The 14,306-nt window shown below is 40.6% G+C and overlaps 1 protein-coding gene and 1 non-coding gene across 2 annotated transcripts in view; both read left to right on the top strand.

Moving 5' to 3' along the window:
* Fstl4 (follistatin like 4) overlaps positions 1-14,306 on the top strand; it is a 438,866-nt gene that overhangs the window by 38,177 nt on the left and 386,383 nt on the right. The window lies entirely within an intron of this gene.
* On the top strand, positions 11,510-11,617 carry LOC147001522 (U6 spliceosomal RNA). Its single transcript, XR_015045089.1, has one exon. It is a non-coding gene; the product is annotated as a U6 spliceosomal RNA (small nuclear RNA).

Genomic DNA, 14,306 nt, shown 5'->3' with positions numbered 1-14,306 from the left:
TCAAAGCACAGCTCTTCACTTGTATCATATTTTCAGCAGCATTTGTGGGTTACTTATTTTGCTAACTAAGTGGTGTGGTATTTCAGATGCTGGTGTGGAGCTCTGCCTGGGCCACTTCCTTCATGTGTGCTCATCAACAGCACATAGTCTTCTTCTAGGTAGAACTGACATTGAGAATACTCTAGACTGGGTTATCCATAAAAAACAGAGATTTGCATCATCCAGTTCTGGAGACAGATATCCAAGAACACGGCACCAATATCTCCAGTGAGCTTTTGTGCTATATCAAAGAATGGCAGAAGGCATCACACAGTAAAGATGCGCACACAAATGTCCGCCAGAGAGAAACTCAGCCTGAGTTATTCTTTATCCAGGGATCCATTCCAGGAATAACTAGTCCATCCCTCTGACAACACCCTTAGTCCCTGACTTCCTCACCCCAAGGTTCCAGCTGTTCACCCTGTTAGAGGGGTAATTAAGTTTCAATCTGTTTTGGAGGGGACATACAAAGAGTTTTCCTCCTCTTCTGTCTTAGATACTGTATAATTTAGAGATTGAACATTTTTCCCTCAGTTCAGCAAACCTCCCATGTGTACTCTGTGTAATGTCTTATATTTTTAATTTCAACACACGGATATCAGATATATAGCAGAGTGTACATTTCCTGAGCGCAGAACTCAATTAATTATGACAAAGTAAACAGGTCTGCGTGACCGGCACCTAAACCATGACGTGGAACATTCTGAACAGCCCAGAACCACCCCCAGTCCCCGTGTCCCTCTCATTCCCCTCCCAAAGGTTACCACGAATCACCAGATGACTTGTTTCTAGAATTCAAAGGATACATAAACTGTTACAATCTTACAAGTGCCCTCTTCCTTCCTTCAACCTTTGCTCCCGAGGCTTACCCAGATCTTTCTAGTATGCAGAAGTCTGTTCTTATGCATTGCTGTCAGGTTTCCATTGGGAAATTGTGCCATGGTTTTTGGTTATCACACAACAAGCTGCGAGCCACAATAAACTTGCCTTTTGGTCTTTATACGCATGTACTTCCTGTTCTTTCTCTCCAGCCCCCATTTATTCTTTTAAATGTAAGAACAGAAATCCTTTTCTGTTCTTAATCTAGTTCATCCCCTCTGCTTCTTGGTATGAAGGAGTTGTGAACTTGAAGTATTATAATCACTAATTGTCCTGTCTGCCCTTTTCTTTACTGAAATTTTATATACAGCATATTTGGATGATTTTTCCCTTCCCCTAGGCCTTCCTCACCTCCCTACCTAACCAGCTTTATATTCCCTCTCTACATCTTTCCCTCAAAACCAAACAACACCCCCCCCAACAAAGCTCAAAACAAATAACCCCGATAAATCAACAAGTACCAAAACAAAACTAAGCAAAAAGCTCACCAAAGTTTGTTTTGTGTTCTTGTGGTGTTGCGTGCCTAGGTGTGGGCTTGTCTTGGAGTATGGTCAATAGCCCCAGGACACTCTACTGTGGAAAACTGATTTTGCTTTTGCCAACAGGTATCAACTGCAAATAGCTTCTTGGTTAGGGGTGAGCCTTGGTGTCAGCTTCCCCTGTCAGTGCTAAGACACTGTCTGACTTGAAGCTGTGGGTCTTATGTGTACTGTCATAGTCTTTGCAAGTTCATGTGTGCGTTAGTCCTGCTGTGGTTGGAAGACGGTTTCTATGGAGTCATCTATTGCCACTGGCTCTCACACTCTTTCCACCTGTTCTGCTGGACCTTTGAGTGGAATTGGTAAGTCAGAAGATGTCACAATTGTGAATTTTATAAAATATTTACAGCAAACAGATTTCTGTGAATTTGAGCTAGCCTGGTTTATAGAGAGATACCCTGTCTCCAAAATAAGACAAAACAAGACAAAATAACCAACTAACCAAACCAAAAAAACAAAAAACCAAAACCAACCAAACAAAAAAACCCCAAAACCAAAAAGTAAAGAACTATTCATTAATTATTTTGTCTATTTTTTAGAGACAGAGTCTCATGTACCCCAGGCTGGCTTTAGCCTCTCTATATACCAGAAGATGGCCTTGAACTTCCAATCCTTTGCCTCTGCCTGCCCAGTGCTGAGATATCTCAAAAGTGTACCAGCACACTTCGTTTATTTTCATGCGCTGGATATGGAATCCAGACCTTTGTAAAATGTTTAGCCAAGCACTCAGCCAACCAAGCTGCATCCCAGATCCAAAATATGTCATTTAATGGAATTTAATACAGAGGATTGTGTTAAATAGATGCTACAGGATTTTTAAAGGCAACAAAAGAGACGCTGTGATAAACATACCTGAAGGACACAGGCTTCGTTCCTGGAGAGGAACACACACACAGCGAGACCTTTGACTAGGGAAGGCAACCCTGCTGTTGTTGGAACATGACAGCCACTTCAGACCTGTGCGGACATTTGGCATTTTAAAACAGCTTTAAATAAAAAGGCACATTGTCGACTCTGTGGGTCATAGTACTATTCCCTTGTTTAACAATGTGCTGGTCGCATCCTTTGCTCATTTTTCAGTTGGGCTGTTTGTATGTTTCCTATCTACAGAGATACTTTATACATAGAGAGTCAGAGAGATACACACCAAAAGATCTCCCACAAGCCACCTGCATCTGCTTAACCACTTCTCAGTGTCACATTCTGCTAAAAGGTTCAGTGTGAGGCCTGGGGCTCACTCAGCTTGGCTGCCAGGAAGCTTGCCTGGCCTCTGGGAAGCCTCGGCTTCAATCTCCAGCAACATAGAAACCAAGCATGGTGGCTCATACCTGCAGTCTCAGCACTGGATTAGAAGTTCAAAGTCATCCTCCACATTGAGTTGAAGCTTCTACATCTTTTACCATCTGTGGAACCTATTAATCACCAAATGTCTGTTTTGATCAAGTCTAAGATATCAGTCTTCTCCTCTCGATAGGCTCTTTTGTAACCCTCCACAGACATGTCCACCCTCTTATGGTCACCAAGATGCAGCTTGAAACCACCCAGGGTTTCCATTTCATGACTCCCTCCCCCCAGACCCACTGTCCATCTGGAACTGACCTCTCCCTGTGTGTTGTGGGGTGAGAGGTTGAGGTTTTCTGCCATGTGGACATCCAATTGATCTACCGCCATCAGCTGCAAAAACAATTGTTCCTTATTGTGTTACTAAGACACCGGAAATGGAAGGTGTGTGATTTGTTAGCGTCCCTACACCTCCTTCTTGCTTTGATTTGCTTTCTTAGGGATTTATCAAACTATTAATCTTTCCAAAGGACCAACTTTTTCATGGTGCAATTTTCTTCCCTATTGTATTGATTTCTGCTCCTGTCATATTTCTCTCGTTCTACCCTTTGTGGACTTAAATTGTTATTTTTCTAGTTTGTAAAGATAAATGCTTAGGTCATTCATTTTCAGTCTTTTAAAAAAATGTCCTTCAAGCATACATTTGAGGCTATCATTTTCCTCTCGACTGATATATCCCACTTGGTTTCTTTTCAGTGTTATGGACCAAATTCAAGGCCCCATGCTCCTTAGGAAAGCACTAGCCACTGGGCTGACCTATATCCCACACTTGTGAAAATGTTGTAATTCAATTCTTACTCTGCTCTGAAGAGCTTGCTTCTTGTGTGATTCTTCCCTTCGAGAGATATGCTTTGGGAGCTGTGTGATATGCTATGGATATGTGATATGCTTTGGATATGTGATATGCTTTGGTATCTATGGACCAAATGTTTGTGGAAATTTGTCTCCCTGTCTTTGTTTCTGACTTCTACTTTGAAGTCACTATAGTCAGAAAGTTACATGCACTCTCAGTGTGGTTCCTGTGATTTGAAAATTGCTGAAGGCTCAGTGAGTTTTAATAAACGATCTATGCAGAATGTGTTGGGCTCAGTTGTTGGGGGCAGTGGTTGTGTGTACCATTAAGTCGGGCTTCTTTATCGTGGTGTTCAGCTCTTCTGTACACTGTACACACATCTCTCTCTTTCTCTGTGTCTGTCTCTTTTTTTCTGTGTCTCTTGTCTCTCTCTGTTTCTCTCCCTGTGTGTGTTGTATATGCACATGCATATATTAAGTTGCATGCACTGGCCAGAGGAGGGTGTCAGCTGTCTTGCTCTATAACTCTTACTCCTTGAGACAGGGTCTCTCACTGAGCCTAGAGTGAGGGTGAAAGCCAGTTGGCCCAGTGGCCGTCTGTCCCCACCACCTACAGAGCTATGGTTATGAACTTGCAGCCACCTCTGTTTTTGTCCATGGGTGCTGGGATTCAAAGCCCATGGTCTTCATGTCTGTGCAGCAAGCATACTTCCCCACTGAGCCACCTCTCCAGCCTCTCTTCTGATTTTCCCTTGGTTAGTTCTACTATTAATAGAGATTTCTTAAATCTAATCACTATTGTATCCTAAAACATGTCTTTTTCTAGTTCTTTCAGCTTTCATTTGTGTGTGTGCTTTTAGGTTATACTATTAGGTGTATATATTAGGAACTATCGTTTTATCACTAATACTAGTTCTTGCTTTAGAGTCTATTTTTCTACATCCAGTTTTATTTGGTTGGAACCGTGGTATATCTGTTTTTAAACATGTTTATATTCAAGCTTTTTATAGGCTGGTAGTTATCACGTATCTCTTCTAAGCAGCATGCAGTTAGAGGTGGGTTTGGTTTGCTCCATTTTGTTCCTTGTTTTTTCCCACTCTTGTCTTAGTTAGGAGCAGACACTTCTTATTGTTCCCTCCCATTGGCCTCATGATGTTATAGTTCCAGGGAAGGCCCATTATGGGAAGCTGCTTGCTCCTAGCTAAAAGAAGAAAACCTACCTCTGGGTAAAGACTTAACTCCATTTGCCTGGCCACCATCTGCCTAAGGGGCTTCTCCTCGGGAAGGCTGATCCCCCTCAAGGCATGCTAAGGTAGGAATAATTATTTCTTTAATGAGACAATGTACCTTACCTTACAAGAAACCCTGCTGATGCAGTCAGTTAGGGAGCAGGAACCATGCAGCTGGGCCAAGCCTGAGCAAGTATCTGAGTTACTGAGAAAAGGATAACTTTTTTCTTCATTTTATCTATGACCAACTCTCTTTATTTAGAGACTTTCCAGGGCCTGGGCATGCTTTCCCAGATGCTCTGGGTTTTCTGACTTTCTCTGAAGCGCACTCCCTTGCCATTTGCTGTTTGCCTAACATGTGCATTTGCTGACCCTAGTGCCCAACTCAAAAGGCATGGCTCTCTTGCTTCTCTTCTCTGTCTTCCTCCTGCTGGCACCTGATGTATTTAAATTCTAAAACAAAAAGTCTCCTCAGGCTTTCTTCCAAGTCCATTCTTTAACATTCCCAAGAGGGGAGTTCAGCTTTCTTAGAAATATGGTGCCCAATGTAGGACTCCTCAGAATTTCCAGTCACAAAGACATTTCTATTTTAAATAATTTTGGGGGTGGGAGGGCATATAATTCTAGGACAGTCCAACACTTCTATTTCATTTGATCTTCTGACTTTAGTGATCATATTCTCATGTAAGTTAGCTTTACACTATAAATCATTAATGTTAAACAGTATTTTAAAAGATATCTATATTTACCCTTTAATCCTTTATGACACTTCTTATTCTTCCTTGCATGACTATATTGTTTACATTTTCTTTTCATATTGCTATAATGAATGTACTATGTATGAATGTAGTATTTTCTCTTAAATTTTGTTTGCCTAATAGGTCTTTATTTCACCTTCACTTGGTTTGCCATATTACTATCTGAATTTTTTAAAAATTTATTTTAAATTTTATATGCTTCTGTCTTTCTGTCTCTGTCTCTCTCTCTCTTTTTCTCTCTCTCTTATACACACATGCACATGCACACACATACAGGCACACAAGTGATGCAGGTCAGATGCTGGCCTTGGATCCCCTGGAGCTGGAGTTACAGGTGGTTGCGAGCCACCTGACAAAGATGCTTGGAGCTAAACTCTAGTCTTCTGCAAGAGCAGTATGAGCTCTTAACTAATGAGCTGTTTCGTGAGCTCCAATCCCTATTTCCCCTCAGGATGTAGAATTCCAAGGTTTAAAGTCTAGTTTGTTATCAGACTTTAAAGACAGCATTCCATTGTCTTAGGTTCCACTGTCTCCTCAGAAGTAGACATCACCCTCAAGCTGCTTTTCTGTAGATGCTCTCTGGCCAGTCTTAAGACTCCTCTTGCTCTTCCTCCTCCTTCTCCCCCTCTTCCTCCTCCTCCTGCTCTTCCTCCTCCTCCCCCTCCTCTCCTTCTTCCTCCTCCTTTCCCTCCTCCTGCTCTTCCCCCTCCTCCTCCTGCTCTTCCTCCTCCTTCTGCTCTTCTTCCTCCTCCTCTTCCTCCTCTCAGAGCCATTCATCTGTTTAGCTATGAGAAACGCGGGATGCGTTTCTTTGTGGTTAGAGTTTGTAGAGGTCTCAAATTTCTGGCTTGCTGTCATTCATTAATTAAAAGAAAATTGCAGCCAGTCTATCTTCAAATACCAATTCTGCTCATTCTTCCTCGAATTCCAATTACACCCATGTTTGACCTTTTTGCTGGGTTATGTGTCTCTAACGCACACATCATTTTAATTCTTGTGTTTTTCATCACGGCTCTTCAGTCTGATTGTTTTTTACTGACCTACCTCTCACCAAACTATTTCTTCTTGTTGGCTGTTAAATCTGTTTAATTCTTTTGGTTATTTAATTTTCAGTTCAGAATGTCCACTTGGTTCTTTTAATAGATTTTAGTTTTATGCTGAAAGGTAAAACCTTTTTCTATTTTTTCAACATTTTAGCCATATTCTTTTAAAAAATTTTTAAATTTATTCTTCTCTCATATATTATGTCCCTACTGCAATTTCCCTTCTCTCTTCTTCTCTCAGTTCCTCACCCCATCCATTCCTCTTTCATATCCTTTTAGAAAAGGGTGGACCTCCTATGGATATCATGGCCTAGTAAATTGCAGTAAAACTAGGCACCTCCCCTCATATTAAGGCTGGATGAGGCAATCCAGTAGGAAGAAAGAAGTCCCAAAAGCAGGCAACAAGAGACAGAGACAGCTCCTGCTCCCACTGTTAGGACTCTCACACAACAACCAAGCTACACAACTATAACATATGTGCAAAGGGCCTAGGTTAGACCCATACAGGTCCATGGTTGTTGGCTCAGTCTCTGTGAGCCCCTATGGGCCCAGGTTAGTTGGTTCTGTGGGTGTTCTTGTATTTTAGCCATATTCTAAAGCCTGTGTCTGCTGATGTAAAATGTAGATAGATAACCAGTGGGTCTGCTTGGGTAACCTGAGGTCTCTTTCCTTGGATTTGAGTTATTTAATGCTGTCTCTTGCCATGCTTGGTGATTTTGGACTGGATGCTGGAGAGTGTGTGTAAGGAGCCTCGGGATAACTCTTTTAGCTTTTTTGAGTTACTAGTTTGTTTTGTTTGGTTTTTTTCTTTGGGTACAGAGAATGCTTGCAGGTCATCTTAGACTATTCAAGTACACGAGTTATTTGAGAATATTATAAAACCTGTTCATGAACCAAGGACATTCTTTCTTAGTTAACTTCTGTCTCCCTGGTATGTTACCATCAAAATCTGTACTTAGATTTTATTGAGGCTAGTTTAAAACTACTTTTCAGTTTTTCAAGCCGGGACTGCACTCTTCCCTTTTTCTTGGCCTCTGGCCCTGTATAGTCCAGCTTAGTCACTCTGACCTCACCTCAGGGAAGTTTTGCACACACTACTAGTGTGCTCATTTCTTTCCAGATCCCTTTTGCAGGATTAAAAAGAAAAGTTTAAACAATATTTTTACGATGCAGGTGTGCTGGTTGGTTTTCATTGTCAACACGACACAAACTAGATTCACCTGGGAAGATGGACCTCAACTGAGAAATTGCCTTCATCAGACTGGCCTCCGGCCATGTCTGTAAGACATTTTCCTGATTGCTAATTGAAGCAGAGGGTCCCAGCTCACTGTGGGAGATGGCACTCCTAGGCAGGTGGTCCTGGGTTGCTGAGTACAGGAAGGCAGCCTGAGGTGGACCTGGAAGCCAGCCAGTCCATGTCTTTCCTCCATAACCTCTGCTTCAGCTCCGGCTCCAGCTCCCTGCCTCAAGCTCCTACCCAGACTTCTCTCAGTGAAGAACTGTTGTCTGGTCTAGTTTCATTCTTCTGCACGTGGAAATCTGCTTTCACCCAACATTGTTTGTTAAAGGGGACATATTTTTGCCACAATGATAGTTTTGTCACCTTTTCCAAGAACCAGATGTTAGATGGCTGGTCTCTCTCTCTGTGTTGTTATTGTTGTTTTTATTTTGTTTTCATTCCATACCATTGGTACATGTGCCTGTTTTTGTGCCAACACCATGCTGGGGTTTTTTTTTTAATTGTGTTTCTATAGTATAATTTGAAATTGTATTTAATAACCCCTCTAGCTTGTGGGTTTGTGGTGGTGGTGGTAGTGGTGTGTGTGTTTCTCCTAATCACTTTGGTTATTTTGTATCTTTTGTGCTTCTTTATGAAACTTAAGATTGCCTTGAAATATATCATTAGAGTTTTGATAGGACATGCACTAAGTTTATGGATGGCATTTGGTAATATGAACATGTTAACAGTATTGATTCTGCTGGCCCATGGATGAGTATGGGTGGTCTTCCCATCTTCTACATCTTTCTGTCTTCTAAGGCCTTCACTTTCATCCATATTTTATCATTTCTCTTTGACAGATCTCTCACCTCCTTGGTTGGACTTATTTCTGAAAAATCTTGTTATTTTTCAGACTTTTATGAAAGTGATTGTTTTAGAATGTCTTTCATTGTTGGTGTATTTAAGAGCTACTGATTTTGTATGTTAATTGTGCATCAAGCTACTTCACTGAATTTGATTAGCAAGTCTAAGATAAGAGGTCTTAGTGGTGTCTTTAAGGTCTTGTAAGTATTACATCAGATTGCTTGCAAATGGGGATGAGTTGACATCTTCTCTTTCTGCTTTTTCTATTTTCCTTGCCTCATTGTTCAAGCTGAAATACCTAGTACTAAACAGAGTGGATTAAATAATCATAGTGAGTGTGGACTATTTAGTTTCTGATTTTAGAGATATGTTTTTTGTTTTTGTTTGTTTTCTATTTTTTGAGACAGCGTTTCTCTGTATGGCCCTGGCTGTCCTGAAACTCACTCTGTAGAGCAGGCTTGTTTCAAACTCAGTGATCTGCCTGCTTTTAACTCCAAGTGATGGGATTAAAGGTATGTACCATCACTGCCGAGACTAGGGAAATATTTTACATTTATCACTATTCAATATGGTGTTGGTTGTAGGTTAGTTATATATGTCCTTTCCCTGGTATAGGCATGATCCATCTCTACCTACTTTCTTGAAGGCATGTTGAATATTGTCAAGGGATTTTTTTTTCCTGAATCTATTGAGTTGGTCACATGATTTTTATTTTTGATTAATTTTACATCTATTGGTTTACCTATGTTGAACCATCCCGATGTTCCAAGAATAACTAGATTGTGAGCTGTGATATTTTTAACATGTTGTTGAATTTGATTTGTATTTATTTGGTGAGAATTTGTGTGTGTGTGTTCATCAATGATGTTGGTTTGTAGTTTTAGTTTGGGTTTTGATCATATCCAATTTGAGTATTGAGATAATATTGGTTTCACAAAATGAATTTGAAAACAGTCATGCCCTTTCTATTTTATGAAATACTTCAATAAACAGTGTCACTACTTTTCTTTTCTTTTCTTTTTTTTTTTTTAAAGATTTATTTATTATATGTAAGTACACTGTAGCTGTCTTCAGACATTCCAGAAGAGGGCGCCAGATCTCGTTACGGATGGTTGTGAGCCACCATGTGGTTGCTGGGATTTGAACTCTGGACCTTCGGAAGAATAGTCGAGTGCTCTTATCCACTGAGCCATCTCACCAGCCCGTGTCACTACTTTTCAAATGGCTGTCACGTTCAGCAAAGACTGGTTTTCATTGTTCAGAAACTTTATTTTTATATAATCTCATTTCTTTTTTCATTTTTTAAAGATTTTTTAAATTATGTGTATATGAGTACATTGCTGATATGTGTGTATGTTCATATACAACATATGTTCATGATTCCTGCTGGGGTCAAAAGAAGGTATTGAGTCCCTTGGAGCTAGAGTAACAGATGTTCATGAGCACCCTGTGGGTGCTGGGAACCCAACCCGGGTCTTCTGCAAAACTAACGAATGCTGTTAAATACCGAGCCACCTGTCCAGCCCCTTTGCTAGAGTTTTTTATTTCCCCTTTGTTTAATTTTGGTAGGCAATGTATAAAAAAATCATTTTATCTAATATGCCGCTTTATTAGAGCATAAGTTTTCAAAATAATCCCTAATGCTTCCTGGATTTTGGTGGTATTTGTTGCAGTATCTCCTGTTTTCTTTACCTTTCCTTTGGGTTTGTCAATATTGTTTATCTTTGAAGAACAAAGGTACTCAGAGGTAATCTGAGTTTTTCTTTTTCATTTAGGCATTCTTAAATGATGTGGACTTACTTCTTAGAATGGCCTTCATTGTACTCACTGATTTTGACATATTTCTATTTTCATTAGAATCTAGAAAAATTATCTTCCTTAATTTCTTTTTATTTATTTATTTATTTTTAATTAGGTAATTTCCTCAATTACATTTCCAATGCTATCCAAAATGTCCCCAATACACTCCCCCCCCCAGTCCCCCACCCACCCACCCCCACCCCTTGGCCCTGGCATTCCCCTGTACTGGGGCATATAAAGTTGGCAAGTCCAATGGGCCTCTCTTTCCAGTGATGGCCTACTAGGCCATCTTTTGATACAAATGCAGCTAGAGACAAGAGCTCTGGGGTACTGGTTAGTTCATAATAATGATCTACCTATGGGGATGCAGATCCCTTTTAGCTCCTTGGGTACTTTCTCTAGCTCCTCCATTGGGGGCCCTGTGATCCATCCAATAGCTGACTGTGAGTATCCACTTCTGTGTTTGCTAGGCCCCGGCATTGTCTCACAAGAGACAGCTATATCTGGGTCCTTTCAGCAAAATCTTGCTAGTGTATGCAATGGTGTCAGCGTTTGGAAGCTGATTATGGGATGGATCCCTGGATATGGCAGTCTTTAGATGGTCCATCCTTTCTTCACAGCTCCAAACTTTATCTCTGTAACTCTTTCCATGGGTGTTTTGTTCCCAATTCCAAGAAGGGGCACAGTGTCCACACTTTGGTCTTCGTTCTTCTTGAGTTTCATGCGTTTAACAAATTGTATCTTATATCTTGGGTATCCTAAGTTTTTGGGCTAATATCCACTTATCAGTGAGTACATATTGTGTGAGTTCCTTTGTGAATATGTTACCTCACTCAGAATGATGCCCTCCAGATCCATCCATTTGCCTAGGAATTTCATAAATTCATTCCTTTTAATAGCTGAGTAGTACTCCATTGTGTAAATGTACCACATTTTCTGTATCCATTCCTCTGTTGAGGGGCATCTGGGTTCTTTCCAGCTTCTGGCTATTATAAATAAGGCTGCTGTGCTCGCTTCGGCAGCACATATACTAAAAATTGGAACGATACAGAGAAGATTAGCATGGCCCCTGCGCAAGGATGACACGCAAATTCGTGAAGCGTTCCATATTTTTAAGGATGGACCATTTAGAGACTGCCGTATCCAGGGATCCATCCCATAAACAGCTTCTAAACGCTGACACCATTGCATACACTAGCAAGATTTTGCTGAAAGGACCCAAATATAGCTGTCTCTTGTGAGACGATGCCGGGGCCTAGCAAACACAGGAGTGGATGTTCACAGTCAGCTATTGGATGTATCACAGGGCCCCCAATGGAGAAGCTAGAGAAAGTACCCAAGGAGCTAAAGGGATCTGCAACCCTATTGTTGGAACAACATGATGTACTAACCAGAACCCCGGAGCTCTTGTCTCTAGCTGCATATGTATCGAAAGATGGCCTAGTTGGCCATCAATGGAAAGAGAGGCCCATTGGACTTGCAAACTTTATATGCCCCAATATAGGGGAATGCCAGGGCCAAAAGAATGGGAATGGGTGGGTAGGGAAGTGAGGGGCGCTATGGGGGACTTTTGGGATAGCATTGGAAATGTAATTGAGGAAAATATGTAATAAAAATCAAAAAAAATCATAAAATAAAATAAAAAAAAGAAAAAAAAATAAATAAGGCTGCTATGAACATAGTGGAGCATGTGTCCTTCTTACCGGTTGGAACATCTTCAGGATATATGTCCAGGAGAGGTATTGCTGGATCCTCTGGTAGTATTATGTCCAATTTTCTGAGGAACCGCCAAACTGATTTCCAGAGTGGTTGTACCAGCTTGCAATCCCACCAACAATGAAGGAGTGTTCCTCTTTCTCCACATCCTCGCCAGCATCTGCTGTCACCTGAATTTTTGATCTTAGCCATTCTGACTGGTGTGAGGTGGAATCTCAGGGTTGTTTTGATTTGCATTTCCCTGATGATTAAGGATGTTGAACATTTTTTCAGGTGCTTCTCTGCCATTCGGTATTCCTCAGGTGAGAATTCTTTTTTCAGTTCTGAGCCCCATTTTTTAACGGGGTTATTTGATTTTCTGGAGTCCACCTTCTTGAGTTCCTTATATATATTGGATATTAGTCCCCTATCTGATTTAGGATAGGTAAAGATCCTTTCCCAATCTGTTGGTGGTCTTTTTGTCTTATTGACGGTGTCTTTTGCCTTGCAGAAGCTTTGCAACTTTATGAGGTCCCATTTATCGATTCTCGATCTTACAGCGCAAACCTTTGCTGTTCTATTCAGGAATTTTTCCCCTGTACCCATATCTTCGAGGCTTTTCCCTACTTTCTCCTCTATAAGTTTCAGTGTCTCTGGTTTTATGTGGAGTTCCTTAATCCACTTAGATTTGACCTTGGTATAAGGAGATAGGAATGGATCAATTCGCATTCTTCTACATGATAACCGCCAGTTGTGCCAGCACCATTTGTTGAAAATGCTGTCCGTTTTTCACTGGATGGTTTTTGCTCCCTTGTCAAAGATCAAGTGACCATAGGTGTGTGGGTTCATCTCAGGGTCTTCAATTCTGTTCCATTGGTCTACTTGTCTGTCGTTATACCAGTACCATGCAGTTTTTATCACAATTGCTCTGTAGTACAGCTTTAGGTCAGGCATGGTGATTCCTCCAGAGGTTCTTTTATCCTTGAGAAGAGTTTTTGCTATCCTAGGTTTTTTGTTGTTCCAGATGAATTTGCAGATTGCCCTTTCCAATTCGTTGAAGAATTGAGTTGGAATTTTGATGGGGATTGCATTGAATCTGTAGATTGCTTTTGGCAAGATAGCCATTTTTACAATGTTGATCCTGCCAATCCATGAGCATGGGAGGTTTTTCCATCTTCTGAGATCTTCTTTAATTTCTTTCTTCAGGGACTTGAAGTTCTTGTCATACAGATCTTTCACTTCCTTAGTTAGAGTCACGCCAAGGTATTTTATATTGTTTGTGACTATTGAGAAGGGTGTTGTTTCCCTAATTTCCTTCTCTGCTTGTTTATCCTTTGTGTACAGAAAGGCCATTGACTTGCTTGAGTTAATTTTATATCCCCTTAATTTCTTCAATGTCCTACTGATTGGTCATCTCAAAGTCTCTGTATATGTTATGTGTGTGTGTGTGTGTGTGTGTGTATGCCACATATGTATATATATATGCATATATACATATACATGTATATGTATAAATCTGTTTTATAGATAGATAGATAGATAGATAGATAGATAGATAGATAGATAGATAGTAATTTCTCTGGTGGCTGAGGTCTAGAATTATCCTATTATCTTATAAGGCACAAGATTTTTTTTCCCATTTTTTGTATTTAAATCTTATTTTAATGACTGAAGAAGTGTCTAAACTTTTTACACAGCAACATGACCTTGCAATATACAAATTTCATGTTTAAGGATGAGCAATCAAGTTACAAAAAGCTTCAAAATGGGAACAAAACACCATGGAAAGAGTTACAGAGATAAAGTTTGGAGCTGTGACGAAAGGATGGACCATCCAAAGACTGCCATATCCAGGGATCCATCCCATAATCAGCTTCCAAACGCTGACACCATTGCATACACTAGCAAGATTTTGCTGAAAGGACCCAGATATAGCTGTCTCTTGTGAGACAATGCCAGGGCCTAGAAAACACAGAAGTGGATGCTCACAGTCAGTTATTGGATGGATCACAGGGCCCCCAATGGAGGAGCTAGAGAAAGTACCCAAGGAGCTAAAGGGATCTGCAACCCTATAGGTGGAACAACATTATGAATTAACCAGTACCCCA

The sequence above is a fragment of the Mus caroli genome, unplaced genomic scaffold (assembly GCF_978045245.1).
Source record: "Mus caroli unplaced genomic scaffold, Mus_caroli_1 scaffold_13, whole genome shotgun sequence".
Taxonomy (NCBI): Eukaryota; Metazoa; Chordata; class Mammalia; order Rodentia; family Muridae; genus Mus; species Mus caroli.
Note: the sequence above shows the minus strand (reverse complement) of the source record. Positions and strands in the feature narration are given on the sequence as shown.